Consider the following 6,000-nt stretch of genomic DNA (forward strand, 5'->3'; position numbering starts at 1 on the left):
GTGCACAGCGAAAATAAATAAACATAAAGCGTGTGTGAGATTGTGTGAGCAGTATATCTCGTGTAGAGCGTATATGTAAAGAGCGGTAAGTAAAGAAAGCAGTAAAGAACACAAGACAATTATAGTGGTTCGCGAGGTGGTGTAATCCTCCTACTCCACTTGCTCTTATCTCCAAGAGCAATTCACTATATCTACCACTCCTTGGTTCCAAGATACAATGAATTTCCGTGATCTAGTGCTTTGATCACAAAGCCCGCACTAATCACGCCCAGTGACACCACACTGCTGCTTCGGGTTTCACCTCGCCGCGCTACTATCCCAGGATTTTACAACTCCGCGTTACTTTCCCCCCGTCTTCCACACTCCGGTAGAAACGTATCCCGTGATCTAGTGCTTTGATCACAAAGCCCGCACTAATCACGCCCAGTGCCTCCGACACTGCTGCTTCGGATCTCACAGCTCCGTGTGACAATCCAGGATTTCACAGCTCCGTGCTACTTTCCTCCCTTCTCTTGTTTTGCTCCAAAACAAGTGTTGTCTTGCTTCCAACTTCTGAGACTCTGTAGATGATCTTCAATGATGCGCAGGTCTCTTTGATGAAGATAAACACTCTGGAATGATTTCTCTTGATAGCTCTGAGTGTTTTCTCTCTTTGAATATATCAAGTAAAGCACTTGATATTTATGCTCTGCTTTGCTCTGTTTAAGAACTCTCAGAATATTTCTCTTTTGAAGCTCTCTGAGTTCTTTTTCTTTTCTCACTTCTCACTTGAAGATTTTTGGTATGCTCTGTACCAAAATGAGAATTTTTTGCTCTATGCTCATTTAAGCTTAATTGCTCTATTCGTTCCCTTTGATGGGTTCGAATTTTCTGCTCTCTTGTTCGTGAGTTTTCTTAACTGCTCTATTGCTCTTTACTTCTATGTTCTTCAAGTCTTCATATCTTCATCATTTTATAGCTGGTAATGAGAATCTGTCCGTTGGAAAGAGACACTCTCATTTTTGAATTCTTGTATCTTTTTGTCAGAGATCTTATCTTATCTTCTGCAAAGATGTCAGAAAGGATAAGCTAGCCGTTTGATGGATCTTCATCTCCATGTAAATGAGCTCCCAAACTTCATCTGATATTCCTCTTGTTTAACGTTGAGTGGGAATATCTGGGTGTAGAACGGCTTCTCTGATTAGCTCTGAAGTGGTCCTTGTATCTTTGGGATTTAAAAATATTCATTAATTTAATCCCATACTAGTTAAAACTAGTACTTTTCCTTGTGAGAATATTTTCACTGTAAGTTCATCTTCATCTTCTTCATTCTCACGTCTGGGTGTTCTCAGACTTCAAACTGGTTGTGAACTTCCACCCAATTTGAATTTCTCATTTGTAATTGACACCCAATTTCAATTGGCTTGTAATTGGCACCCAATTTGAATTTCTCCTTTGTAATTGACTCCCAATTGACTTTGACTTGCAATTGGCTCCCAAACTTCTCCTGGTGCTTTCAATTGCTTCCCAATTTGAATTGTTGACTTTGACTTCGAAATTTGCTCCCAAACTTCTCCTGGTATTGAATTTTATCTCAATTCAATTTTATCTCCATGTCTTCTTTGAATCGGTCCCCAACTTTGAAATTGCATCCCATACTACAACCTCAATTGGCTCCCAATTTCTTTTATCTCAATTCAATTTGATCTCCATGTCTTCTTTGAATCGGTCCCCAACTTTGAAATTGCATCCCATACTACAACCTCAATTGGGAGCCAATTTCTTTTATCTCAATTCAATTTGATCTCCATGTCTTCTTTGAATCGGTCCCCAACTTTGAAATTGCATCCCATACTACAACCTCAATTGGCTCCCAATTTCAATTCTACATTGGCTACCATCTTGAATTGATTCCCATGTGAAACTTGCTCCCAATTTCAATTGATGTCAATTTCTCTGAAACTGGCTCCTAATTTCAATTGCTTCGAACTAGCTCCCAATTTCAATTGTTATGAAATCGACTCCCAATTCCTTTGAATTGGCCCCCAAGTGCAATTGCATCTCAATTGCCACCCAAGTGAAATTGCTTCCCAATTTCCACTTGTAATTGGCGCCCAAATCTTAAACTAGGCCCAACTCCATCAGATTAATTTAATTTGACTTCTCAAATTTTACCTTGTAAAATTGTTGATGGTGAGTTTCAAACTTGAGCCATTTCGTATAATATATCAAGCATCATCCACTTCGTCCGTACAACTTTTAGTTAAATCTCCAATCACATTTGATGTACTCCTTTCTTTCCATAGATGCTTGATCTCCAAGTCAATTTCATGCATTCTTCCAATATTAATTTTCTTCACGAAAATTCTTCTGGGATATTTTCTTTGAGTAGCATTGACGTGATTTCATATCATTCATCTTCTTCTTCAATTTGTCATTTTCTCCAGACAAATTCTTGATTTTCGGCTTGATATCTTCTTCTACTATTTTCATGCATCTTCATATGTTTTTCTCTTTTCAAATTAAATAATTTCCCGATCATGGTCTAAGACTCTACTAGACCTATAAACAAGACTGGGGGATCTACAAATACAAATTTGGAATATCAAAATCATTACACTTTATTCCTAACAAAATATATATCAAGGTGATTGGTTCCTAATTGTTTTTGGTTACTAAATCCCAAAATACTTTTGATACCACCAAAGTGTTTAAATTTCTTATTAATCGTGTGGTTGTTATTATTTTTAAAGAAAATTCAATTTCTGAAAGATGGAGATATTTTATCTAATATTATTTATTTTGTGAGAGAACTAACCTATTTGTTCGAGAATCCACCTCCTAAACCGTCTCTCCAACCTAATCTCCTTTCAAATCTCCAAACTCTCTTCAAATCAATTCAAAAATCTCCACTCTAAAATTCAAATCCCCACCTGTCCACTCAAAATTAATTTCCAAAACATCTCCTATTTATTTTAGCCGCATAATTACCTCTTGAGAAGCGTTACACGTCGAATCCTTTCCCATCCACCGTCCTCCTCATCCAATGAGAGTTTGAGTTGCTAGCCGAAAGCCATAAGTAGGGTTCATCGGTTACAATAAACCCTAGAGCCCACTAAGTTCATCTAGCACCTTCTTCTCGCTATAAATTAGGAAGGAGAGTCGAAGAACCAAACATGCGAAGAAGAGTCTTTCGTGCGTTTATTTTGCAGGTGAAACAATGGGGTCCAAGAACAAGGATGGAGAAAACGTGCCAAGGAGAACATCCAAACGTGTGTGGGAATGTGTGAGACAACAAAAGCTGAGAGCTATTCGGAATGCTCATGGAGGACATTTGATTGGAGATACCATGGATGATCCCCTCGTACTACTCTCGGAAGATGAAGAGTTTGGAAGACTAGTAATGAAGCATGACAAGAAGAACACCTTCGACCCGTTCAAGATGTTGGAAAATCCAGTTCCCATCTCACCGCCAAGGGAACCGGGTTTTGTGTATGAAGATGAGCCACCTTTCCAAAACTTTGTGCCTGTGGTCCAAGGAGATATCTATGATCAGTTGTTGAACATGCCTGACCCTGACTACATGTTCTATCTGAACAATCTGATGGATGAAGCAATGAACAAGCAAGAACAAACTCCTTTGCCGCCTCTCCCAGAACAAGTTCTCCCACCACCTCCACCACCGGCACTAGTGAATCCCAACATCAGACCTCCAGTGGACTACACGAGGTTCTTTGCCGCAACCTACTCCTCAGCAAGCTCAAACTACGAAGATGGAAAGCATCTTTGTAAGTGCCAATTCAGTGATGGCTTTGGACCTGGCTACTGTCCGTCTCCACCATGAAGTGACTCTGATGCAAGCTTAGGGACGGCCTTCTCCCCTAACAAGAACTAAAGAAAAATGTTGTGAAAAATATGTAGTTCTTGTGAGACTCCCTAAGAAGGAGTCATAAATAAAAAAAAAAATCTCGTTTTATCTCTCTCTATCTCTCAACTATATAACTTGGACAATCTTAAAAAACGTGTACAACAAGGATTTAAACAATCTGCCAGAGATGATGTTGACGTGGTCAGAGAAGAAATAAGAGAAAATGTTGGAGATGAGATTAGAGAAGAGATTGGAGAACAAGTAAGAGAAGAAGTTCTGAATGAGAATAGAGAATTAATTGGGGGGAACAATTAATTGAAGTGGCAGTACAAAATGTCTCTGTCAAAGCTACTACAAACTTCCAATCCCCACTAGAAGACAGACCATTGTCTGAGCATCCTATTCTCTCAAATCCAAGTTTCTCTCAAGATATTGAAAATTATCAAGGAGAAGAGGAAGTCAATACAGAAGGCGAAAATCTTGGAAAAGAAGCCAGTTGTCAAGAAAATACCACCATGGCCGAATCATCTGAAGGAAGAAGCTTACAACTTGTGGAAACTCCAATTCTAGCATATTCAAGAAGGATGATTCTCAGATCCTTACATAATCTAAACTGGACAACACACCACCGGCCTGAAGAAGATGAAGATGATATCCTGACAACTTTGTTTGCCAAAGTATCCGAATCTGGAGATACAATCTGCCACAAGATCGGAACTACTTTGAAGGATCAAGGACATTTGGCGATGCAAGAATTTGACAACACAAGGTCAAATTTCACGCAAATCTTTGAAAGCCAGTTGTCAACAATGATAAACGCTACGGCGGTCAAATCTGCATTGTGTACACAACTATCCCAAACTCATAAGTCTATCTCTATATCGGCTCACAGGCCATAAAGCAAAGGAAAGGTATTAAACTATCGGGCACTAGACATCGCGCTCGTCTAGACAACACCTGAAGGACTCACAATAGACATGTTCTTAAGCAATGGAAGGTCAGATTCACACCATAACGAGTTCCAAGTCCACATAGGACACTATCACACCAAGTCATATACCGTGGAGTCAGCACCACGTCTCGATTCATAGTGGATCAGTGTGGAGGGCTCCAAATCATCAACAATCATGCTTCACATGGTCATCGCAACGACCCGGATCACATGCAAGTGTCATCGCAATGACAAGGACCGCAGCCCAATGGAAACAGAGCTAGCAACTTTAAGTGTATACACCCCCTATTGAGATTCCAAGCTCAATGGGTTAGTTACCATCTCTGGCAACGGGGATAAGTTTCCCATATTGCCCACAAGTAAAGTATCCAACGGCCATCCGGAGCTACACTACTGGCCCGTTCACACATAAGTCCCCACACTGTCCACTTTACCAGCTCAAACATGTCATCACATCAATCCATGGCCACCACGAGGACCACATCTGTACCTTGGTGATTAATGTCCCAAACCATTAACCGTGCAATCAAGGTACAGCCAGACACACAACACCATCAAAGGAATCAATCAACGGATCACAACAAAGATATGAAACCATACTCAACAACGAAGGATTACAATCCGACACCAACAATGGTCAACACAAGTTGCCAACCTCAATAGGAAAGAACAAACCACACACACTAGCATTACAACATCAAACTAGCATGCATATCAAACGGGTAAACCAAAATAGTTCCAATGAACCACAAAGACTCAACATCAATCCAACGAATCACAAGGTTGGATCATAAGCACGATTGAAGACACCAAATCCTAACATGGATACTTAAAACATCGCTCTAGACATACGTAACAACAAGGAGACACACAAAAGCTCAACAATCCAATCAAACGGGGGCCAAAGAATCACACACGAATGGGCGAAAGGGTGGGAAAACAACCCCAAACCACTTCTCAAACATGTTCCCCGCGGGTGGAACCACGGGTAGGGCTCCACCCGCGGTTCTACCCAGCGGGTACGCCTGTACCCAAAATTTCAGCATTCGCGAAAAATCACTTTTTAGGCCAAGTTCAAGTCCAAATGACCCCAAATCTTCCACACAACAAAGATATGACTTGAACCTATGAATAACTCATAAAATGGCATTCAAGAACCCTAAATACAAGCTCTAAAAATGCATCATCACAAGTTCATGCA

This window comes from Ipomoea nil, unplaced genomic scaffold (genome assembly GCF_001879475.1).
Source record: "Ipomoea nil cultivar Tokyo-kokei standard unplaced genomic scaffold, Asagao_1.1 scaffold2054, whole genome shotgun sequence".
Classification (NCBI taxonomy): Eukaryota; Viridiplantae; Streptophyta; class Magnoliopsida; order Solanales; family Convolvulaceae; genus Ipomoea; species Ipomoea nil.